The following is a 26,615-nucleotide window of genomic DNA, read 5'->3' on the forward strand; positions in this document are numbered from 1 at the left end:
CCGCCCGCCCGCCCCATGGAGGTAGGGGTTTCGGGTGGGTATGAGCGGGGGTTGTTCCTTGGGTTCTGGGGGTGGTTTCTGGAGGTGTTTTGTTGGGAGCAGGTGCGCTCTTTGGTTAGGTCGGCTGGGATCTGATGTCGCTGGGGGCAGGTGCTGGTAAAATGTTGTTGGGGTGGCGCTTTTCCTAGTTAAGGGGGGGGTAGGATAGATGAATGAGGTTTCCTGGACAGAGGGGGAAGGAGTGTACATATGGCAAGTGTTAAAAAAGTTGAGGCAGGCGTTTGGGTAGTTGGTAATTATGTGTATGTTGTTGCGGGGGAACTTTTTAGGGGTGGGGGTGGGGGTTTGGTCAGGTACGTGTATATTTAGATAGGTCTAGTTTTGTACGGCAAAGGCCAAGGATGTGGTATTGTGTTAAGATGCACCTATTCCCAATAAAGCGGCCTTTATCACACCATATATTGTCTCCGGTCGGTCTTTCCCCTCCACGTCTCCCGATGGGCCCCAATAGAATAGGTCACACTATGTACAGATCTTGCATTTTTTTGACCACACGCACGTTGGTTTGATTAGAACTTTACTTTACTTAGAACTATCTGAGGATATGGTTCAGCAGTATGAGCACTACCTGAGCACATGCAATGGGAATGAGGAAAAGAATTTCTAACTTAATGTTTTGCTATTGTCCCATCTGACTTGGTAGAGCATCGCTCAAGGTAAGTGCCACTTTTTCAAAGCCATGGGCTCAGTAATGCCCTGGATGGGTTACCCGAAGCATGTCTTGGATTGTGTGTTCTACAGAAAGCAAAAACCCAACCCTAACACAGCAGTGTAAGGGGTTGCGCATTTTGGGGTTCTCTAGAACCCTAGCGGATACAATCACCCTTGGCCTCTGGAATGAATCGCCTATGATGCATCTAAGGAGAAGTAAATACACAACTGAAAATGGCATCAAAGGCCATGGATTGTGCTGTGTTTTAAATTAAGTTGGGATTATAGCTATAATTCCTATTTCTTTATTAACAAACAGTCCTGCCATTGCACTGCACTTTCAAAGTTGATCAGGCCTAAGATATCAGACTTGGGTTTCTTTTGGTGGGGGTTAGAGACCTCAGAGCAAAGTGGTCGAACACCTGGAAACAACATTGCCCCCAGGCTGAACCACTATAGAATGAATCAATGCGCCATCTTCTGTGCACCTGTCTGAGTCTAGCAGGGGCTTTAGGTGTCTGCCAAGTCTCTTACATTTTAGCACTAGAACATGCAAGGAAGGGGTCCATCTTAGCTTGCAAAAGGGCAAATGTAATGGGCATTGCCTGTAAGAAGCTGTCATAATCACTTATTGCCTTTTGTGAAAGGACCACACATGGCGAGAATCTGCAACTGGTAATGTGCGACCATCAGACATGATTATCTATAATTGTTGTTGAACGCATGATGTAAGCTATAAAACCCCATTGTATTGCTCCTACATGCTTGGATATTACTGAATAAAATCTGTTTACAACAAAAAAATCACTTATTGCCTGAATTTCATTCTGTTTGATTTTTAGAACCATATTCACTTTGATCCATAATTCGAAGACAATTAGCGGGTATTTTTTAGATGTATACATCTGATTAGCCCCTCCCAGCACCTTGAGACCCTCACGGATGGGTAGTCGTGCTTTATAAGACTTTGATTGATTTATTAATGCCAACATTTTGGATTCAATTTTAATGTTTGAACAGCTAGTCGATAATGATTTTTATTAAGTGATCTATCCATTTTACGTTACATTAGCAAACAGGTCAGGGTGATACTAAACAAGAGGTCAGGGGGTCCCAGATCGAGAGCATTTATTTTTTGGTGGCACCAGCCAACAGGAATTTACTGCACCTGGCCAGGTGACCCTTACTGCTTGTGCGCTTGACTAATAGCAAGAAGATATCAGTGGTCAATAAGTAATTATTAAGAACGCGTTCAAGCAAGTGACAGTGCCTGTAAGTCACTGCAAAGGCAATTATGAATGTGAATATGGAAGTGACCCTACTGTATGAATAGTGCCAGTGACTCCCCGACAATTCATTGACTGCGGTATTCAATGATACAGTTATTTTTGGACCATTTCTCTCCTATCAATATTGGCAATGACGACTGATGCCTGTTCCCATAGTATCTTGAAAAAGTGTCTTAAAATTATTTAGTACACTTACGAAAGATATTCCAAACGCAGAGGCCTTCATGTGTGTGGTATTGTGACAGAGGGCAGTATTTGAAATCAGGAAAACAAATAAAGGTAATGGTAATAATGTGTAAATGACACTGTGATGTCATTCGTTCTGTAGAAGAATGTTAAGGATTGAATGTTGAGGGTTTTAAAAGAATATATATTCGGCAGTTCAGTTGAAGTACTTGAATGAGTCTAGAGGCTGATTTACGAGCTCCAATAAACAAGAAAACAAGAACATTGAACTGTGCCTGCCGTGCCAGAGGATTCTATTACAATGGCGACGAGGATGGGATAAGAACACCTGTGAGGAACGAAGAGTTCCTTTGTTGGGACGAGCATGCCATGGGACATTTTTGAGATATCACCAGAAGCAGTTAGAAGCTGACCGTCGACTGTCTACAAGATTCGAATTGCCGCAATTGTGAATAAACTAATTAGAGGTCAGGCGACATAGATTGAATTTGCTACAAGTCTCTAAATACGCGCAATCGCTCTTTTACAATAACCATGTGACAAAACAGAGACTGCAGCAAGATAGAATTGTATAGAGATGTATTTTGGAAATGATTCAAATATATGCTGAAAACCAGCATGGATTTTTAAAGTCCACCAGAGCAGGTTCTCCCATATTGTGAAATTCTGAGAAATATAGATGGGCAGTGATGCTAGGGAAATACAGACATAAAGATTGTCTGATGACTTCAACAGCAGGTTTTCCACTTCTACTAAGGCAGTGGAGGTAATTCCCACATAATATGAGCTCACCACTATGGAGCCAGAGGTGTTTACAAGATTTGCAGAAAAAAATTCCAGGTCCACTTGCAGTCACAAATCATTGAAATATTACCGACTTCCCTGAGGTAGTAAAAAATACACAAAGGGGACGCCCCCCCCTGCTGGATAGCTTCTCCTGTGGGAATCAAGTTGGTAGACGTTGGGGTAAGCAGGCATTGGTTGAGTGGACACCTGCCTTCTTCCCCCATTGTCTTTCTAAACAGGTTTTGTTTTAAAGCAGCACTGATTCCTTTAAGGAAAATGGGCCCTAACCCCTTGTATGCTTATGATGAGCTCAGCTCATCATGAGGCACAGTGGAGCTGTGCTCATGACAAGCTGAGCTCGTCATAACGGCTGCGGACGGCCCACGCGGGGCTAATTCCCCGCCTTGCGGGCGTTCTAAAGGAGTGGGCGGAGTTGTGACGAGCCCAGCTCGTCATGAGCACAGCTCCACTGTGCAGCATGACGAGCTGGACTCGTCACGAGCACTGCGGCGCACGCGTGGCCCCTCTCCCCCCCGCACCGTGGAGGAATTAGCCCTTTGTGGAAGGGGTTAAAATGACTTGCTTGGGAATGCAAACACATGGATGATGGTCTACTATTCCTTGCAGCCACTATTCCTGTTGGTAGCCAAACACAAGGGGTTGCATATAGTGTCTTGCCCAATTAATATTCATTAGATCCTTCTGCGACCACCTGCAACTGGAGGTTTTGCAATGCAACTTATTAGTACAGATCACACCGCAAAATTAAACGCTGCCCGTACAAATTTAGTGCTCCATTCACACCCAATTTTTGAGACCAGTCTGTACAGACATTTGGCCCCTGTTCCCTGTAGCCCATGGTATACGTATCAACTAATCGACTAGCATGTGTCTGCTCAGGTACAGATAGGTGGCGGGACCCACACGTGAAAGAGTGCCACCCGAAGGGGTACAAAGTGTAGCAATGTGGAAAAGCTGTTTTAGTATCATATTACCAATTGTCTTTCCTCTTGTTGTCATGTTGACATTATCTAGGAAAGATATTGATGTGTGAAAAGCCCATCCAGGAAACCAAAGTTGTGAGGAGGCACTAAGTATTTGGAGTGTGCACGGCCCCACAGTGTCACTGAGTTTCACAGGCCACCCTAGTAAGTTCAGTTCTGTTTTGACCAGTCGTGGCCAGCATGTCTTGCAGCAGGGGTTGGGGGATGCGGGGGATCAGGGGTTGTGTGGGGGGTGGGGCAAGGTTTTCACTTTAAATATAACAAAAATCATTACCTTACCTTCATTGACCAGGTCCAGCCCTGCATCGTCCCTGCTCCTCACAAGAAGCAGGCGTCTATGGGGAGGCCATTTTAGAAAAGGGAGAGTGCGTATGGGGCCGACCAAACAGTCAGCGCCCTCAGAGTGGGCAAGCCACTCCTCCCCTTTCCTAGAGCAGGACGGCCCACCTGCCCGACTGCCCCCAACCAAACCCTTCTGCTTTCTCAAAGTGCGAGAAGCAGAAACATAAAATGGTATTTATTTATAATACCATTTTATATTTCTGCTTCTCGCACTGCGAGAAAGCAGTGGGCCGATGCTCCCCCGCCCACATGGAGGAGCCGCCTCTGGGACCCTACGCAAGTTGTGTGATGACCAACATGCCACCTCGGTGGTACAAGGATTTTATTGCATCTTGTTTTAATTGGTACGTTTCACCGTTCAATAGTGATGCAAATAACTGTTACTATTACTCATACATACAAATGTTCCAAACGCAAGACGATGAGGCGCTGAGTCAGCATTTCATATATAAGCTCATGATCTGCAGTTCACACCAGCTGTCATCAGAGAACACTTAGGCCACTGATTAATTTTTCTGTCTTTTTGTTTTAAATCTTGCAAACCACAAGACAGAAGCGTTGGACAATCTCGGGGACTTAATCCAAAACATTTGCAGTTATAAATTCTATTCATAATCACAAAACGATTGATTTAGGGTTAGCGACTTGAAATCATGCATCAAGATTTGAAGAGTTTTTTTTACTCTAAAGTCCATTTCTGACTGCAGACAATTCCCATTATTGGTTTGTTGTAAGTATAGATTTAGTGGTGGTAACACAGGTCCTGATTTACTGTTGGGTGGACAGCAGCTCATCGGTAAGGGTGGCTGAGGGCATTAACTCTGCCTTGCTGATGGATTACCGTCGGTCAACTTTAGAGATGAGAGTCCTCTCTGTACATTGAAAGGAACTATCGTGATGGTGCTTCCTTTCAATGTACAAAATGTTTGCTGGACATGACCACTGCTGGTTTTGATGGGCATTCACCGAACTTCAACTTTTTTGTTCTTCAGAAACAAACTTCCAAAGTGGAAGTTTGTTTCTGAAAAATAAGAAAAGAAAAGAAATTAAAATATCCCCCTCACCCTGGCAATTTTCTATAAGGGGGGGTGGGGTGGTACATTATGTTCTTTTCTCTCTCTCTCATTGCCTGTTATTTTGTGGCAGTGCCGGACAGGAAACGAAACCCACACCATCCACCCTAAACGGGGCAGGCGGTGTAGTGTCCTTCCTCTGAAGGCTCCTACTCTGTCGGTTCTTCGGAGGAATGTTTCTGTTGACCACGCCAACAGGTGCTCCATTGACCGAAAACCTAAGGTCCACCTGTCTTCAACGGGTGCTCCATTGATGGAAAACCTAAGGTCCACCTCTCTCCAAAGGGTGCTCCATTGACGGAAAACCTAAGGTCCACCTGTCTCCAACGGGTCCTCCATTGACAGAACACCTAAGGTCCACCTGTCTCTAATTGAGAAGGGCGGATGGAGAGTTTGATGGACAGTTGACTCCATTGCCTTTGTGACAGAGCACCCTGTCTGTTAAACTCTAATTTGGACCTTGGTCTTTCCCAGGGAGGGTCGGGGAGTGAGTCATATGAAATGCGTGGAACCCCTGCAAAATAAGATAGCATGTGAAAATATAACCGCAACACACAAGACTACAAAAAACATATCCTGAAAATCATTGACTGCCAAAATATCTGCCTACATACATAGCTCATTGCAAAAATGTCAAACAACACTTAAACGTATTGCCAAGCACTTGTCCCCATATATGTTACATCTGAAGTTGAAATTGTAATTTAACCCAGCCCTACAATAGGTTTGGAAGTAAGTCTGACTAAATGAAGGACTTTAACCCATTGCATGCGTCAGACGGCCCCGGCTGTCCAACGCCACGGTGGGCGTCGTGCCGATATGCGCATGCGTGGAATTCACCCGCACGGCGGGGGAATTCCAGCCGCGCCCAAAGAACGTTGGAACTTTTGAATAGAGATATTTTGGATGTAGCTTATATTTCTGGCTATTTCTTTTACACATATTACTCAAAGTTGTAACTTTTTATACCTCTACCATTCACATTGACTTTTCACACTGAATTGGTGCATTTAATTTCACTTTAGTAGTAAAATATAATAGTGTAAATGTGTAAACTGGGAATTGAAAGAGGCTCAAACACTTCCATATTTTCTGGCGGGGTAATAACCATTGTTTGAGAATAAGGTATGCACATGGAAATGTAGAATTGTCTTTTGCACCTTTGCAAAAATCCTAACTTTAAATCTAGGACTCCTAAAGCTACTGCTCGTCAAAAGTACTGAGCCCGGACTCCTTTCTCTGGCTCGTCTCTGCTTCAAGTGAGGTAACTTGGGCCCCAGCCATCTGCCTCCTTCTGGATTATGCAGCCCACCCCAAACCGTGACCTTTACGTCACAGGAAGTCGATGCAGTGCTTTTAGTAAAGCACAAATGAGGTCCATTTTCTCTCTGCCTGTCAAGCATTTCGTGGGCAAGTTTTGCCTATTCTGCAGGTTTTCTCTTCTAACTTTCTCCGTCTTAAGTGGCAGCTCCATTAAAACTATTGTTCCCATCGCATGTCACTTGGACACTAGCATGATCAATGCCCTTCTGCAATAACATCCTAATTGATACATCTAATTGCCAGAAGTGGATTTATTCATTAAGTCACATTTACATATATTCAATGCTCAACGTTCAATCTAACCAATTATTCCATAAAGGGAAAGTACTGAAAACTCCTTGTAAGATTAGTGTTTGCTGCATCTCATTACAGCATTGCTGTCTTTAACAGAATCAGAACCATTCTTTGTCCTAATAGGACATCCCAGCAGTTTCTTTGTCATTTTGACAACCTGGTGTGGAGGAAGAGAGACACATGTACATCATTTGATACCACTAAGTGCCACCTGAAAGATGATTATTAATATATATAAGGAATGCAAGCTACATCATCTGATCAAGATTGTAAAGTTCGACAAAGGTGCAGCTAGTTACTTATATCCTATGTTGGCCAGGCCGGTTTCTAGATACATTTAGATGTTCTTTTAAGAACCACATCCTGCATTCTGCTCTTGCCTACTTTTGTTTCTCTTCTGCCATCTTTGTCTTCCCTGACCACCTTGTGTCTGGTGTCTTCACGTGAATCCCTCCTCTGACCACCAACTTCTTCTTTAATCCTACTGCGCCCTGTTTTGATACCTGCCTTTGTCTCTGTTCGAGACTTCCATGTCTAATGGTATTTTTTCCATCCTCCATCAATACTTCACCTATCTAACCTCTTTCTCAACCCTTTTTCAGCCAAGTGCAGTACTATTTCTCTTCTTTCCTATTTGTCTCTCCCCGCAAGCTTCCCACCATACTGTTCACAGCCCGTTCTGCCTCTTCTGTCTTTGCGTTTGCTCTTCTCACTAAGCCTGGTGACAACAACCACTGTCTACTCTTCCTTCTTCTTGGTATCTTTGCCACTTTTAGACACAAAGACACGCTATGTCCTTCCCGACCCTCTATTCTGTCTTGATATTTCAGGCAGTATCCTCTGTTTGTTTCATTCAATACCCGCTTTCTTCCTGATCCATCAGTGGCCAGAGTTCTCCTACAGTTTTTTACACATCCCGTACTCTTTTCGCTTCATAAAATTGAGGTTAATTATCTCATTCCTTTTATTATCTTCCAATGCATGTTTGCTATTATTATATTTATTTACCTTATGGTTCTGACTCATTAGACTCTCTTATGTTTGCATGTTATTCTGGCTAGTACTCTTAAATACACTTTTTTCCTCTATTCCTTGCAAGAAGACAAATATGCTCTTTGTTCCCTCCTCCTTGTGTAGATTGCGTCATTGATCCTCGCCATTTCCTTTCCCGCACTCTCACTTCCCAGGACTCCTCTCCTCCCAACCATAGCACTGTATTCAACCTTTTAGTTCCTTCACAACACATATCTCTTCTTTCACCCCTTGCTCCTTATTTCAGTTCTTCATTCTCTGCATTCACACCCTCTTAGCTGTTGAGTCTGCTATACTTCTGATGCATCTTGTCATGACTTGGCAATTGCAACCCCCTCATTCTCAGACTCTGGTTTATTCTATTTCTCCTCTCCAGATACTACAGATCTCTTCAAAATGCCCCGCTTTGCACACTAGTTTGCTATTTTGCACATCCCCTCAAAGTTTGTTGTAGGGGTTTTTCAAACCTATAGAATCTTTCTCTTCCCTTTTACCATGCTTTAGTTTCTCAATTTCCGCTCAAGACCACCCCTCCTGTGCTTTTTCTCACTTTTAAACACTTACATGCTCCCTTCCCCTGGGACTAACACTTCTCAGCCTGTCATCTTTGATCTTCGTAATCCAGCAGGAACATCTGTTACTCTCCTGCATTCTTCAGTGCACTAGACTGTTTATTTGCTTGCACTGTCAGCATGTGTGAACTGCATTCATCTGCCATGAGTTAGTTTCTTCTGTAGTATGTATGTAGTTCATTGGATGCAAACAGGCAAGAATGGACTTACTCTAACATCCAACAATTACCACTATTACAGCCCACAATGTTTAAGAAAAACAGAGAAAAACCAGAAACATCATTTATATTCTGGATTATGATAACAATAAAGAGAGACACGTCATGAAACTTGCACTCACAGGGGCCTATTCAGAAAGATAAACATTTACGTGTAGGTTCACTACCAGTAAATTTACTTTTACGCTTTTGAGTAACTTTACTTCTTTGGGCTGTTCACTAATACTGAGTGTGAAGTTACTCAAAAGTATAGACTTACATCTCCACGCCCTGAAATAGAGGGTAGAGCCGGATTCACGAGTGTAAAGTTACTACTGCCAAAAAGGAATAGTAAGTTCAGCACTACACATGGCTAACCACTGACACTGCAACACCTTCCCATCGACAATAATAGAGACACAGACTTAAAATAGAGCCCTTTAGGAAATATTCCTATATTGAATTATTTTGGCCTATTAAATATATATATACAATTATTGTAATGTTAAAAAATAATATAATTTAAACAACGAATTTTATTACTTGAATTTTTTAACCTTTTTTAAATTACAAATAAATGTAAAGTTGATTAAACAAATAATAAATGTTATTCATAACGTTTTGTCATTTAAAATATATAATGTATAAATATAAACATTTTAATTAAGGTGGGGTGTTTTTGTTAATAAATCATTAAAAAATAATGTTCAGTTGATTTAATTCAATTAATAGTGCTGTAGCATTTTTATATTGTTCTAAATTTAAAATATATAAAATCAATGTACAATAATATTTAACATAAGATATTTTAAGTATTTTTGTTTTGAAGTTTAATAAACTTTTAAAATGTTTCCTATACTTTCAGCCAGGGTGCAGAAAGCATTCACCTCCCTATGTATGTCTCCTTTTTGATTGGAAATACTCTGCGTTGACCACATGGTATTGGTACTTACTAGGTGCAGTTAATATATCAACCATTCCGGCCCTCTTATGATTGGACCTTACTCCGCCAGAAAGTGGCAGTCTCTAGGTCAAGGGAGCCTTACAGAGGGTCCTGGCATCAAAAGTAGGTTGTGGTTGTTGCACTCTGGTGCCCAAGAAGGACACACGCCTTCATCTTATCCTACTCCTGCGCCCTCTCAATTTCTTCCTGAAAAAGGAGAAATTCAAGCTGCTCAAGCTTGCTGTCTAATCTGGACCTGGGAGACTGGATGGTAGCATTGGATTTTTTAGGATCCATACTTCCACATCCCTGTTCTGCCTGCCCACAGACATTATATGCAGTTTACTGTAGGTCACGGGCACTTTCACGTGCTTCCCTGTGGCCTTACCAGTGCCCCTCAGTTGTTCATGAAAGTAATGGCCTGGTTGCAGCTTGTCAGTGGAGGTCAGGGATTCCAGTCTTTCCCTACCTCAATGATTAGCTTTTGAAGGCACGCTCACCCCAGGCAGTCGTCTCCCATTTCCAGACTACAGCAGACATCCTGCACTCGCTGTGGTTCACTAACAACATGCCGAAGTCACTCCTGGCCCCTTCTCAAACCTTCCCTTTTATTGGAGCTGTTCTGGACATGGTTCAGTTTCAGGCTTCTCTGCCCGCCTCCTGCAGCCTGCTTGTGATACATGCCTGCTGGCATATCCGGCCTCTGAAGTGGGACCTGAAGTTTCAGTGAGCACAGCATCAGGGTACTCTCTCTGACATAGTCCAGATCTCAGAGGGCACTGCAAAAGATCTGCAGTGGTGGTCAACAAACTGCGATTGGGTTAGCACCAGACTCCTCGCCCTTCCCCTACCAGATTGGCATTAGCGACAGATGCTTCGCTCCTGGGCTGTGGTGGCCATGTGGGAGAGGTGTTAATCAGAGGCCTCTGGACTCCGGTGGAATCTGGACTCCACATCAACCTGTTGGAGCGCCCAGCAATCCGACTGGCATTGAAAGCCTTTCTACCATCCATCAAGGGAATGCTAATGCAAGTGTTTACTAACAACACCACCGCCATGTGGTACTGCAACAAACAGGGTGGGGGTGGAGTGGTGAATGCTTTGTCAATAGACCCTGTGTCTCTGAACATGGCTGGAACATCAGGGCATTTCCCTGGTGGTTCAACATCTGGCAGGATCACTGAATGCCAGAGCGGATGAATTTCGTCAAAGATGTCTAACGGATCTCAAATGGCTTCTTCGTCCGGAGATGGTTCAAGGTCTGCGCAACGTCAGCAGTTCTATTCGCTGGAGTTTCCAAGGCGGATCCTGCTCGGAGACACCTTTTGTCTCGAGTGGAGCTCAGGGCTCCTATATGCCTTTTCGCCCATTCCACTCCTGCCCAATGTTCTCAAGATCAGGGATGCCCTGGCCCAAGTCATCCTTGTGGCTCTTGACTGGGCTCAGAGAGTCGGGTATCCCGAGCTGTTGAGCATTACCATCGGCCCTCAATCAGGCTGCTCCTTAGGGTGAATCTTCTGTATCAGGAGCTGGGGAGGGTTCTCCACCCGAACCTGTCAACGCTCTGCCTTCATGCGTGGAAATTGAGGGTAGACAGTTGACAGCTTTTGACCTTCCGCCCGAAGTCTGTAATGTCGTCTTGGCAGCCAGGCATCCCTCCAACAAGACGGTATACGCCTGCTGTTGGATCAAGTTTGTGGCGTGGTAACCAAAAAAACAGGTTGTCTCCCTTTCTGCTCCTTTTTCTCAGGTCCTTCTGTTAATTATTTCTCTTGCCCAGCAGGGCTCTGCTCTGGGCACCTGAAAAGGTTATCTTCCAATCATCTCAGCATTTCTGAGGTTGCCAAATCAGCCATCCCTTTTTAAGTCCCCTATTGTGCATAGGTTACTGAAAGGTCTAAACAATAGTTCCCACCTTCACCTTTCATCATGCCTCAGTGGGACCTAAATTTAGTTTTTTATCTTCTCTGATGTGTGCTTTCTTTGTGCCGCTATACAATGTTCCTAGTAGGCTCCTTACACTCAAGACGTTCTTTCTTATGACAATAACATCTGCCCGGAGGGTCAGTGAGCTTCAAGCTTTGCCATCCAAGCCTCCGTATCTCAACATCTTCCCAGACAAGCAGGCCCTTCCCACTAGAGCTTCCTTACTACCGAAGCTGGCCAGTCCTTTTCATGTAGGCCAATCCATCTCCCTGCCTACCTTTTACGCTCTGCCTCATCCCTCTAAGGTAGAGGAGTGATTCCAACGGCTGGACCCCAAAACAGCATTGTCATTCTACCTAGACTACACAGAAGAGTTCCAGGTGGACGACCAACTCTTTGTGGGGCATGCCAGAGCACAAAAAGGGAAAATGGTACAGAAAAGGACCAGCTCTTGATGGATCATGCTCCGTATCAAATCTGCTATGAATTGGCCAAGTAGCAACCCCTTGATGATTTGCGGGCTCATTTCACCAGAGCCAGGGCTGAGACCCTGAGTTAGCATGCAGAGTCCCACTCCTGGACATCTACCAGGCAGCAATGTGGGCATCGCTGCACATATTTATCAAGCACTACTGTCTGGAAAGTCAGGTCCGTATGGACGGGCACTTTGCTTGCTTGGTCTTGCAGGACTTTCTGGTGTGAAATCATTTCACAGACTCTCTTCCGGGTAGTTATTGCATGGGTATCTATTATAAGGAAAGGAATCTGAGGCTAGAAGTCTCTTTGAGATGAACAAGTTTCTTACCTTTGGTAACGTCTTATCCCGGTAGAGACTCTATCTAGCCACAGATTCCTTACCAACTCACCCTTCCTTCCTGCTCTGTAAACTGATTTATGTACTTAGGGCTTTTTCCCCTTTCATGGCCCTAGTTTTTACACACCAGGGGTCAGTACTCTTTGTGGCTACAAGCTTCTGGATGGGAAAGTTACAAAAAAACCTGAAATCACTTCCTGGCGCAGGCAACACCATGTGGACTTAAACGATTCCACCTTCTGGCGCGCAGGGGTACTGCTTACGAAAATAAATTTGGTTCCAGTCTGACGCCTAGTAATAATTTTAAGGTGAGGAATCTGAGGCTCCATAGAGTCTCTACCGTATAAAGTGTTACTGAAGGTAAGTAACTTGTTCTTTGAAAGGAGAATCTGCGAGCTGATCTCTGAAAATGGGTTAAAGTGTGTTTTGGCATTTTCTGAGCTGAGAAATGGCTCTTACATCTATGTTAGCATTTATGTAAAATGCATATAGCTCTAAATTCAATATGTTTGTCGATCGGTAACTAATGCGCCTGTTGTTTGTAGGAGCTGGTATGTTCGCATTTTTTTAAGTTAAAAATCAGCCTGATGATGTTGCTCTGGATTCATTATATGCTCTTCTCAGAGGAACCTAAGTAAGAGGCATTTCTATAATCCAGCTTTGCCTGGACATAAACTTTTTCCACAGTTATTTTGTGTGTGCAATGGGCAAAAGGAGGAAGATTCTTCTTAAAATGTTTGTGTGTGGAGACATTAATCCAGTCGGCTGGTGAGGGATCATCAATAAAATAAAAAACATCAAATAACATATGTTTCCCTATACACCTGAGTTTCTGTGCTTCATAAAAATATACCAGTTGTTGTTCACACCAATTGAAGAATTCAACAGTTAGGAAAGGGGAACGACAAATTAATAAGCAGCTATAAAAAATTGTTAGCAGTGTTACAGCTCCTTGGTGAGTGTCCTATAGCAATTTCTATCAAGGCTTCATAAATGACTGTGTCTCTTCTGCATTTCTCTTCAAATCGTTCTGACCTGTATATTATTTATGTATTTAGAACAACATCCTCTCGCATAAGGTCTCAGTCTAGCGCTAACCACGTTTCCGTGAGGAAAAGAATGGTTACTTCCTTGTTGATTAGCGTCATGTGTTTGAGTCTGTTCATAGTAGATGACCTGACTTTGTAATTTCATCAACGTGGTCCTACATTGCCTTAAGCCCCAATATTTTAAGAGTGGGATTAAGAATCTCCTTCTTGGCGCAGTAAAGAATTTACAGAAAAATGTGCAATGTAAGGTAGACTGTTTTAATACATTGTCACAGGGGCATAAATACAAATCTCTAGACCAACAATTCTGCACCGGGAATGTTATAAGTCTAAAGAAAGTCCTCCCCCTGAATCTGGTCAATAACATGCGCGCATTGCAGCTAGTCACCTTCATTAGGTATTGCTGTAATCCCTGCCTTTTTATTGTATTTTTAATGTATTTTTACTTATGCTTTTATGATGCTTTTTATGAGAATCGAATAAAGCTGTTTTTGACTTTGACCTGACTTTGTATAATTTCTCTCTCCGAGGACGGTCAGGTTTAGTGAGTTCAGCGGTGGTTCCTCCATGGGGGAGGGGGTGGGGCGGATGAGCACCCTCCCTCCACAAACACTCCTGTGCAGAAAGCTGGAAAAATAAAATAGTAATAAAACGATTTTATTACCATTTTATTTTGTTGGCTTTCTGCCGAATGGAGAGAGGCAGGCCGGGACCAGTGCATCACTGCTGCTGATTGGCAGCAAGGACGAGTGTACCTTTCAGTGTGAATAGCGCATGTCGGTTTGGCCGGATACCTTGCTATGGTCAAACCGACATGGGCAGTTCAACCTCTCCAACCCAGCTATCTTAGACAGCTAGGTGGGAGAGCAAGCACAGGCCTTCAGTGCTCTCTGGAGTGCTAAACTAACCGCTACAGCCAATCCACACACTTCTCTCATGCAGCACAAGAGCAGTGTCTGGATTGGATAGGGACCTGTGGGAGCTGTTGGACCTCACGCTCAGAGAGTGTGAAAAGTTTTTTGTCTCTATATTTAAATGTTTGTTTATTTGTATGTATGTTTTTGAATCGCGTTTGTCAACCCACCATTTTTGTGGGTCTCCAACTGGCACTCTTTAAGTTTATTCTATTCGAGAGGCAGTCTATGAGTTTTATTGGTGTTTTAGCTAGGACAACTTTGCATTTTAACTACTGGCCTACCGATCCTGCAGAGGATTCTACCTCTAAAGACTTTACTCAATCACTTCTTAGTCTTAATTTCACTCAGCACATCCAAGGCCCCACCCACACCCGTGGCCACACCCTAGACCAGATCTGGACACTTAACATTCCAATGTTCACCCCTACCATCTCGCCCTGCACCTGGTCGGATCATTCCCTGCTTGCCTTTTCCCTGGACCTGAGCCATAAAACATCTCTTCCTTTTCCCAAAAACACCTGGGCTAGGAACTGGCATAAAGTCGATATCCCTTCTCTTTGTAACACGTTAGCTACCACCTGTCCTGATCTTTCGGACCTGGACCCTCATTTCCAGACTGTCACACTTGATCGTTGGCTCACTAGTGCTTGTGACACTGTGGCCCCTCTGAAGCACACAGGCGGTTCATCTGGCCGAATTTTCTGCCTCACCTAGCAGGGTAAAATGTGGGGTTCCCCAGGGCTCTTCTCTCTCCCCCCTTTTATTTAATCTTTATATCTTTCCTCTCATTTTTGCACTCCAACAAATGGAGGTCACAGTCTACAACTATGCTGATGACCTCCAACTCATTTTTAATTTTTCTCCTTCTTCACTTGGTGCTTCCAGCTTCCAGTCGGTCTTACTGTTTATCCGGGCTTGGATGAACGCAAACCATCTTAAACTCAACCCGGATAAGACAGAGTTGATCCTGACTGGAGGCTGTAGCAACCCCTGGTCGTCTTCCTTTTGGCCTAACTCCCCCCCTCCCCTTCTAATGCTGTTAAGACCCTTAATCACCATTTGACACTTCACACCCATATAAGTTCTGTTGTCTCTTCTTGTTTTTTCACTTTATGCATCATTAGGAAAGTATCCCGTTTTTTTTCTCTTTCCGCACTTAAACTGATTGTTATGGCGTTGATCTTATCTAAGATCGATTACGGTAACATCATCTATAATGGTGCCCCCGCCTATGCACTTCAACGCCTCCAAATGGTGCAGAACCAGGTAGCTCGCCTGGTGTATAGCCTACCAAAATTCCATCACTCCACCCCTCTTCTTATGGCCCTACTTTGGCTTCCAATTAAACAAAGAGCTCTCTTTAAACTTGGTTGCCTCACTTTCCAAGCCCGGGCAGGCACTGCCCCCGCGTTTATCAATTCTGCCATTATTAACTACAGCCCTGCCAGAGACTTACGTTCTTCCTCCAAGTCCCTGCTAGTTATCCCCCGTTCAGGAAAAAGCGATCTGGTGGCCAGAAATTCCCGGTACTGGCACCCACTTTCTGGAACTCACCCCCCCCCCCCTCTCAGATCTTCTCCTTCATACATGGAGTTTCGCAAAGCTCTAAAGACCTTTCTGTTTGAGCAAGCTTTTAGCCCTTAGTCCTCTCTTCCCCACAGTTTGAAATCCTATAGCGCCAAGAAACTGCTTAGTGAATGTGCGCTCTACAAATAACTCAAAAATTCAAATTCAAATTTATATTCTTCTACTGTTTTGTATTTAATTGTCGGTTAATTTGGGAAAAAAAATATCACTGAAATTCTGAGGATGATCTTGGCTTGGGGAGGCAATGTGGACAGCTGCTGGTTGCTGCAGAGTGTGGCAAAAGCATTCTTTCTGGCTTGTAAAAGTGCTTTTGTGATCCTTTCCCTCTCCGACCTGCGGTTTGGAAAGGAATGCATAATGGTTTGCGAATGCACCTGCGGTCGCAAATCATTGATGAATTATCAACCCCAAAGTGGGGTGGAAACTGATTTACAAACTGAAAGTGCTATGCGGTAATCTGTTGACACAAGTTTGTTTACTTAGCACATAATATAGCGTTAGTACCCAATGTAGCGGACTCTACTGTCATTAAAGGCCAGCTCCAGTGTTAACGGCCCGAGCCGAATGCGAGGGCCTTTAACAAGGGAGATGGCCTTTAATGGCCGTTAAAGCCCGCTATGGAGGGCTCTAAGGTTATTAGAACATTCCTCCCCTAGAGGGCAGAATATTCTAATTTGTAAAACAAAGGCCTCACAGAGCCAGAGGAGGTTAAAATCCCTTTGGGCCCCAAGAGGCCTTTGTTCACAGCAAAAGCTGTGAACAAACATTGGAATGTTGATGCTCCTGGCTTATACCAGTCATTAGAAACCCGGAGCACTCCAGTGTCTTCAATGGAGCTCCCAACCTTCCAATAATCTAACAGAATGTGGATTGTGGCCAGACTGAAAACACAGCTGCCTGAGCAAAGTGGGCAGTTAGAGCAAGCGATCGACTCAGCGGGCAGCTCCTGAAGCTGGTGTTTCTAAAATGAACATTAAGAGTAATAAAGTCCACTTAAAGCTTACCTGTGTCATCCTGGGCTTAAAAGGAAAGTATCAAAGGGAACATGTTTCTTTTTGTGAATCATGTAAGTGGCCTCAAGGAGAGAAGGCAGAGGTCATGAGGATCCCTGCCTATTCACGCCGCTCTGTCACCCCTAAAATCTTCCAAAACAGGAAACATTCTTTTTTTAAAGCAGCACCTGTGCCTTTAATGGACCTGGGCTGCATTTAAAACAAACAGTTTCCTGTTTTGGAAGGCGAATGCCAGGATGGAGGTGTGCCGTCTTTTGCATGCCTACATCCCTGCACTAGCAGCCTTTCAGAGATCAAATCAAATCAAATCAGGTGTATTAAAATGAAAGTCTCTACCCTGTTATGTCTTGTAGGGCTTTGCCTACTTGCTGTGTTTTTTTCAATCTATATGTTTGCCAGCCTCCCGCCCTACTTCTTCAATGTATGCAGAAGATAGCCCGATCCCGCTAAAAGTGCAGGGAGTATATCCCCCTGTATTGATATGTTTAAGTCCTTTGTACAGCCACTAGATACCAGCAGTGTACAATAGACTCAAACTGAGGGGAAGCAAAACGTAAATTGTCTCATCATTCAGAGAAACTCCTCCGTGGGCTAAAAATGTATGGCCTTAGTCTCAGGGGACGGCTCCAATCCTAGAACCTGTGGTGAAAAACCTGGGAGTTAAAGTAGATTCTGCTGTGTCCTTGATCCCTTAGATGAGCGCAGTGAGTCCTTCATGCCGCTTCAAGACTCCTATTTCTAGTTCTTTGACGTCCAACAGAGTTTCAGAAGTCATACTTCTCCACTACTCGAACTCTCTTCATGTCGGTCTCTCTAGGTTGGTAACGCAAAGATTGCAGCTAGTCCATAATCTTGCAGGTCCAGCGTTGTTGACAGTCCAAAGACAAAATCAAGTTCAGACTATTTTTGTCTGCATTTCACTGGTTGCCAGTGCAACTGAGCATACTTTTCCTTCTAATCGCTTATAGTTTTTAAACTTTTATTTTATGGCTTACACGACTCTGCAATGTTTAAAATACAGACTGGCTTCAATACGATTTCAATTACAAGTGTTTTTTTTTTAATAAATTACAGCATCTAAAGAAATATCTCTTGTGTTGCTCCTGACATAATATTCTCGAGATAGTGTCGAATCACTTCACTATCACAATTGTTTTTAAAAAAAAAGGATTACAATAAACATTAAAGAGCAATAGGAGTAAGAAATGCCAAAGGTCACGGCTCCAACACCCAAAGAAACCTTTTTTTGTCATGAAGATACTTCAGTCTTATTTTGACACAAGGGGAAGCAAATACACCCAATGTCAATCTTAATAGCTTTACTGATCAGGGAGTTTGAAGAAGTACATCTCTGCACCCTCAAACAACTCCATGTTTGAAGCTTATAGAACCCTGTGTCCATTGTGGGGATCCTTGTTGGTTTCGCTTTCAAGAATAACCATTTCCATATGCAAACCCTTGGTGAAAAAATAAATGTGTTGAATTGAAGAAAGAATTTAAAGCTTGGATATGCCAAAATTAAGTTTTTTTGCTGAAGTTGTTGTCGAAAGAATAATAGCTTCACACAAGCCTTTGGGTGTATGCTGCTCTGTACAAATTATACAACTATCACACAAATACAGCTTCTTTTTCCAGTGGGCTTCATCCAGAGACCTGTCGGCTCTTCTATTCCAAAGAAAACCTTGACTGCAAATCCCGCTCAGTGGTACTCATTTTTTTGCTCTTACTGGAGTCGTGAGTAAAAGTTCTGTATCTTTTGTAAGAGCCCTCAATGCTTGACTGGCCGCCCACTCCTCTGCCAATATCCATCCATTTACGCATCGGCTCTTAATGGGAATGAAGCGGCTAATTTGATCACCCACCGTCCCTTTATGCCCGGAGCCCTGGGCTACGACAAGCCAATATCACTGAGTTGGTTTCGCTGATTATTTTAATCTGATCATATGTCTTTTCTGCTCAATAAACCCCCTCTCAAATCAAATTGTTACTGAACATAACCTGACGCTAATGTCCATTGGACTCTGGGCTATGGCAGATAATGTAGTTTGTCATAATTAGGCGCGCAGGCTAATTAATTGAGTGGTCAGGATGCTAATTACCCGGGTTTATTGAGACTGGAGGAGTATGAAGGGCGATACTGGAGCTCATCAAAACCACTGGGGTTGGAAATCACGTCCACTGTGCAAGCACTTCGCTTGCTGCCTTGATAGATGAGCTTTGGCGCGCGGGGCGGATCTGCACAGCAGCATTTATTCCTACTCTATGGGGTCCTTATACCATGCAGGGCGTGGAGCATTTCACATATTTCAATTTTTCTTTGTGATGTCTAGAAGGGTGCATAAAATGCATGCATGTGCAAAATAGCAGCGCATTCAACAAAATATTCAAAGTCTGGATTAGTAGGCCTTGCACAACTGCACATAACTAGTTCATCAGACATCAAAACTGTTCTTTCTGCCCCTTCCCCACTAGATAACTTCACCGGCTAGACTCATACTGGCTAATGCCCAAGTTAAGTACTGTTGGCTAGCCATGAAAATCGGATGGTAATTAAATAATGTAACGTAATGTAATAATATAAAAATGAAAGAAAAATAACAACATCTAAAATGCACGAAATGAATATATTTAAATATGAAACAAACTCATAATCTTAAAAAGAAACACAAACATCACAATCTACAGTTAATAAGTATAATCAAATCCAACATGAGAACACACAGGGGTTCTGTTTTGAAGCCGTAATTTCCTCCCACTCCCAGTATGTTTTTGGCAGAGTGGACTTGAAAGTTCTGGGCTGCATTATTGTGCTGCGGTTTCTTTTGTCTTGCTTTCTTGCCTCTTTTTCATTTAAGACTGGGTCCTACTCGTGCTGACCACCCCCACTGCCCGGACATTTTTAACGAATCTGGCAGCTGCAATTTTGTGAAGCTGACAGAGCGGATGTAAGCATGGCAGGGACAAAATACAAGAGAATGGGGGCCATGCCCAGTCATTTTGGAGTGTGTAGAGTGGTACTTCTGTAGTTCTTTTACATGCTCTTTCATACCTGTGTGAATTGCCCCAAAACATCTAAAATGGGACTAAAAGGGAATATTCAAGGAACATTCATACACAGTAAGTGCAGATAGCGATGAGTGTGCGCTGCTTGCACTTTTACTAATAGGAAGTCAGAGGCCTAGGGCTTATTCCCAAAGACATAATAGATTATGTAATCGAGTACTCTGTAGTACTTGATTATGCTTTTGTGACTCAGCCCCTCTGTAAGGAAGAGGGGATACAGCCCCACTCATTTTTTGTCCCCTTCTGCCCTCTGTCCCACTTTTGTGCCCTTCTGCCCTCAGCCCCACTTAGAATGGCGCGGCAAGCTGCCAGCGCATTCTAAAATAGCTAGAAATAGTTTCAACAGGAAGCACTAATAGATAAAGTAAAGCAGGTGCTCCAGTTGAAGGTCAAATTAAGTTACACAATCATTAATCACCCCAAGTTTGGGGTGATTAATGATTGTGTAACTGAATTTGAGCAGCACCTGCTTTACTTTATCTATTATAGCTTCCTGTTGAAGCTGACTTTTGTAACTATTTTAGAATGGCTCTGGCAGCTTGCTGGCGCCATTCTAAAAGAGTTACAAAAGTCAGCTTGAACTTTTGACACAATCCGTTCCATTCGCTGATTTTCGTTCGCGGATTTTGCGGGAAATTCGCGAATCTCGCGGATTGCAAATTTACCGAAAATCCGCAAAATCTGCGAGCGGAACGGATTTTCCGCTCTTGCTTAGTGCTTAGCAATCCACTGCCAGCCGCTCCCTGTCCTCTTCTCACTCCTGCAGGTCCCTGCTTTCTCCTTTTGTGATTTTTTTTCTTTCTCATCGTCTGTCTTCCTGACCTGTGTGTTTTCCCCTTGATTCCGAAAAATAAGTGCCAGTCCCCAAAACAAAGTGCCGGTGCCCCCCCCACGGCAAACACCAGCACAAATTAATCACTGTTTAAGTTTTTGATTTTTTCATAGTTTTTTTTTCTTTTCTTACTCCATTTTATGACATTCAGGAAATGATACTGCAGTAACAGTATTTCTTTCTATTATTTTACTTACCTTGTACATCGCTTTTCTTCAGTTATGTTTTTCGAATTGTGTGTCTTTTGGCAACCTTATGTATCTCACCTTATTATAGGGGCCATTGGGTTGGATGAGTTTTGTGGTGACAACAGTGAAGTGCAGAACCACAGCTATGCTGCGCCTTATCTAAGCTGAATACTGACTTTTCACTTGCCAAAAATGTGCCTGTGAACCGACTAAAGATGACCGAAAATTGGCGAGGGCATGGATTGTTTAGCCCAGACTAAGAATCACATCTAAACTGAGAAAATTCAAGTTGAGCATGTGAATGGAGACAAGACTTGAGCACTGGCAAGGGAAAGCCAACCTTGTGGGGGCAGTAAATGAGTGCCATTGAGGTGGATAATATGACAGATGTTTGAGGCACCCCGAGGCAGTGTTTGTAGCCAATTACCAAGTCCTCTGTCATTGGCCCACCTGCTGTGATGGACAACTCTGCCAAACTATAGAAATCCATTTGAAACTTGGAGGGGCCAACAGGGGCGGCTCTAGGCTCATGGCGGCCATGGGCAGGGAGCGTAGGTAGGGGGCACCGGGAGAGGGGGTCCGGGTGGGGTGGAGCCCCCCGGAGCTCAAGTCGGGGGGTCAGGGTGTTTGGAAGTGGAACAGAGCTGGAGGCCGCCAAATCCCTGCCAGGGGCTGCCACACAAATATGTATCCATCCTCAGAGGATTATTATATTAAGGATATATATTGGCATGTAGGCCCCTGGGGTTTGGCGGCCCTGTGCAGGTGCACAGCTTGCACATGCCTAAGGCCGCCCCTGGGCCAATATTACGTCAATGGAGAGGCAATTAAATCACAAACTGAGGGCAAGCACAGAGGTCCCACAAGCTGCAAGCCCCCATTGCTGTGACACCTTTCTGGTCCCTTATGCCTCCATGGTATATAGAGTGTGCAAGGAAGGAGGGGCAGGAGGGGAAGGGCATTTCTGCTTAGTCGCATACTACCCTTGCATACCTCACATAAGGGGTACAAGCAAGGGAGGATCGCAGTGGTATGCCTAGAGATGGACAAAGTGGCTACCCACACAAAACTAAACATACACGCTAAAGCAGAATATTAACCACACACACACACTCACTAACGAGAATCCAAATGATACAATCAGAATACAGGCTCAGGTTTGTGATGGGAATCTCGCCACCAGGATGTGAAGGGACCAGAACTCCTACGAAACTGCACAACCTTATTAACAGCAATACAGTGTTATACAAATCTCTGCAAACAAAAAAAAGCACAACAATGTTACACTCACAGACAATGGAAGAATGGGAGACATCTGCATCTGGAATGACCTTGAGAAATAAATATGACCTCCAATGGCCTAGAAAAGATCTCATGAGTGGTACTTAGGGAGGACAAGGGATAGGGTCAAGACTAAGAGTGTAACATACGGGCGGGAATGAGGCAGATGGTGAACTCAGACATGGCCCCATCCAGCAGACAGAGGCACAAGGTCACCTTAAAGAATGAGACAATTCTGGGAGATACGCTCAACAAGAATGGCCAAAAAGGGCCCAGGAATGGAACGGGTCAAAATCCAAGATCTCATGGCAGGGAGGAAAGAATAGACGAACGTGTGAAAGTATCAAACTAACAATTATCATCAAGACGTTCTGCACCAAGACTTGTGAAGAACACAAACTGGATAAACGTAACAAGTATCCAAAACTAGAAGTAAGGCAGCTTGACTTGGGGGGAGGTGGGTCGATTACGGCGGACAAGCATAGGCTAACACCCGCCCAAAGTTCATTAGTTTAGTTATGGGGCGACATGCGCTCTGCAAATTGGGGGAGGGGTGGGTAGTTAATAGCCCACAGTGCAGGGTAGCAGGGAGGGGGGAGTTTTCTTGATTGGGGTTTCAAAACTATATGTTAATAGTACACTGTGTTCAATGTATATTCACAACACACACTGGGGAAAAGGGAATCAAAGTGGTGAACAGAACACATAAACCCACACCGGAGAGGCCTGGTTATGTACGGAGCAGGAATCTGAATAATGGCAGTGACGACAATGACACACCTTGACAGGCAATACCAAGTGCCTCCGATGATTAACGAACCAGTCAGATGTGATCTCTTGATCATGACCTGGAATGTTAACGGCCTAGGTAACAAAATTAAGCGTACCATGGTGCTGCAGTATATTCGATGACATGCACCAGATGTAGTCATGTTGCAAGACACACACTTGATGGGCAACACATGCAGAGCACTGGATAGATTTGGCTATAAGCTACAGGCTTATGCTGGGTTCAGGTCCGGGTCCAGGGCGTGGGGATACAGGTCAAAAAGAAATTGCCATTAGTGCTTCAGAAAACATGGCAAGACAAACTAGGCAAATATTTTGCACTCTCCTGAGTATGGGAAGGCAGAGTTATCAATCTCTGCTAGGTATATATACCACCAAAGATGCATTCGAACACACTTCCTGAACTGAGCTTATTACTATTACAGTTGCCTAACTGGGTACTAATATTGGGAGGTGACCTAAATGCAGTAATGGACTCCGAAATGGACAAAATATCACATATGAAGGGTGTAGGAGGGACAGACACCCTAAAGACATTTGTGGAGGCAATGGGGTTGACGGATAACTGGCGCAAGCACAACCCACAGCCCGCACAATACACGTTCTTTTCAGCTCCTCACCGGGGATACTTACGATTAGATTTTTTCCTGATGTATTCAGTAATGTTGGGGTGTTTTCGCTGAGCATTGCCGAAGGCACATGTCCTATCCGACCATTCACCAGAAGAAGTGAGAATAATAGGCCCTACTAGAACAAATGCCCTGCCACCCCGCATTGACCACTGGCTTCTTAAGAACAATCAGATAAAGGACAAGATACATGAACACACAGTTCACTACTTCCAAGACAACTTGGGTTCAGTAGATTCCCCGGTAGTGATCTGGGAAGCTTATAAAACAGTAATACGGGGACAGGTGCAGGTTCTGCCAGGAAGAGAAAAGAAAGAAAGGAAATTGCAATATGACGCACTTGAAGAGGAACTAGTGCAATTAGAAAAGAAACTAGCAACTAAGCATGGGCGGAAAATCCGTTCCGCTCGCGAATTTTGTGGATTTTCGGTAAATTCGCAATCCGCGAACGCTCGCGAATTTACCGAAAATCCGCAAATTCGCACGCAGCGGATTTTTTTTTCTTGGTGATACAATTTTGCGGCGTGCGGTGTAAGTTCGCAATTGCGAACATGTAGGTGCGGCGGGCAGCAACAATCTCGCACTCGTGAAATTACAAAAATTGCAATTCTGCACAAGAAATCCACTAGCAAGCAGCATAGACCTTCTGAAAATGATGATTTTTATCAGAATAACTCCTCAGGTTGACATTTGCCTGCACTTTTTTGGATTTGAGGCCTTTTGACTTTCTTTGGATCACTTTTGGATTAGAAATCAACTTTCACAAGTAAGCTTGTTTGGGGCATTACAGTTGCTGTAATGCTGTTCTGCAGAAAAACGAGTTTTGCAAAAGTGAAAGCATTCAGCAGGTGCAAAAGTTCAAACTCATCATTAGTAACCATTCCCTGTAGTGCTTCCTGACTGGGGCCCCTCCAGAGTTCAGTTGCTAGTTGCAACAATTGTATGACCCTGCTCTGACCCTCACAGCAGGCTCATAGAATAGCTACAAGTAGGCCACAAAGGTCCTGGAAAAAAAATTGCACTGCAACAGAAAGCAAATTACAGATAAGGAAGCAGGTGCCAGACTGGAATTTTAAAACAGTGACACATTAATAAATCAAACCCAAATTAATTCATGTCAGTTGAAGCAGGGCAGGTGTGCTTGCTTTTTCCCCCCATAATCTACAGTGATGATGAACCAGAGGGTGGCATTGATGTACCAGAGGGTGGCATGGGTGAAACAGAGGGTGGCAGGGGTGAAACAGAGGGTGCTGGGAACCTGTGATTATGAACCAGACGTAGAAACAACATAATCGCGACCGTTGCGAGCCGACATGTAAGTTCGCAATTGCGAACTGGTACAAAACCCTCGCGAACTGGCAGAAATCCTTGCGAACACAAAAAAAATCTGCAAATTCACGAGAATTAGCGGATTTTGCGGATTGCGAGTTCGCAAATTCGCAAAATTTGCGAACGCCAGATTCGCAAAATTCGCCCATGCTTAATAGCAACCATGACAAAGCCAGACACACAACCTGCTCAGTCATTGAGGCCAAAGCAACAAGAGCTACGTGACATTGCAGAAGGGAAAGCTAGGGAATATGCAAGGGCAACCCAGCGGAGAATATACAAAATAGGAGACAAGGCTACTAAACTATCATAATGGATCAAAAAGAGGGACAGGGAGAGGATCTGGGTATTGAAGGTCAATAACATGAAGGGAGATTGCTGTACCATGGGAGGCATTTGCATCCTACTATGAAGCAACTATACAAGACCTTGACAACCTGCACTAAGATAGACTGTGTGGAGCTTCTAGCTGACATGCGCCTCCCTACTCTCATGCAGGCAGACCAGGAAGACCTGGTAATAGATATCGCAGAAGAGGAGGTTTGCGGGTCCATAGGCGCGTTGCAATCGGGTAAGGCGGCAGGGCAAAACGGTATACCAATAGAACGATATAAGGGGGTGGCGAGTTTGGTGGCGCCGCATATTCAGCACATGTTTGAGAAGTCACTAAAAATGGGTAGTCTACTGGGAGACCAGAGAACGGTGACGCTCGAGGTTATTCCTAAACAAGTCAAGGTCCTGGAAGATTGTGCCTCATATAGGCCAATTTCCTTGTTAAATGTAGAAGGGAAGGTCTTGGCCAAGATTATTGCAGCTAGACTCACCAAAATAATAACAGGACTGATACACTCGGATCAATCGAGTACTAGACTAAATCTACGGTGATTATACTGTGTACAACAAGCAGCCAGGGCCCAGCCGGAAGAAAATGCTATACTATTATCGCTTGATGCCCGTATGGCGATTGTAACCATAGAATGGCATTAACTGTTTGCGGTGCTTGAATGATTGGGCTTTGGCTCAAAGTTCTGAGCTTGGATACAGCTATTACACACAGATCCCCTAGCCAGAGTACGGGTAAATGGTGCAGTGTCAAGGAAGGTGGGACTTCGTAAGGGTATGAGATCGGGATGCCCGCTCACGCCCATTCTGTTTGCATTTGCACTGGAACCTTTGGCAACATGGGTCAGGGCTGACCTATAGATAAGAGGTATCCCGATCGGGGGACAGTGGGAGAGTGGGAGTAAAGAATCTCGTTATATGTGGATGACATTCTCCTATATATCGAGCACTTCACATATTTCAGCTATTTGGCAGCTATTCAGGGTCTCAAATAAATTGGGGCAAGTCGCTCATATTTGCACTGACTGGTGAAGTGCGCGCACTGCCAACCATAGCAAAAAAGTTATTAATTAAATCTAACTTTAAATATTTGGGAATGGTGAT

This window comes from Lissotriton vulgaris, chromosome 4_1 (genome assembly GCF_964263255.1).
Source record: "Lissotriton vulgaris chromosome 4_1, aLisVul1.2, whole genome shotgun sequence".
NCBI classification, from domain to species: Eukaryota; Metazoa; Chordata; class Amphibia; order Caudata; family Salamandridae; genus Lissotriton; species Lissotriton vulgaris.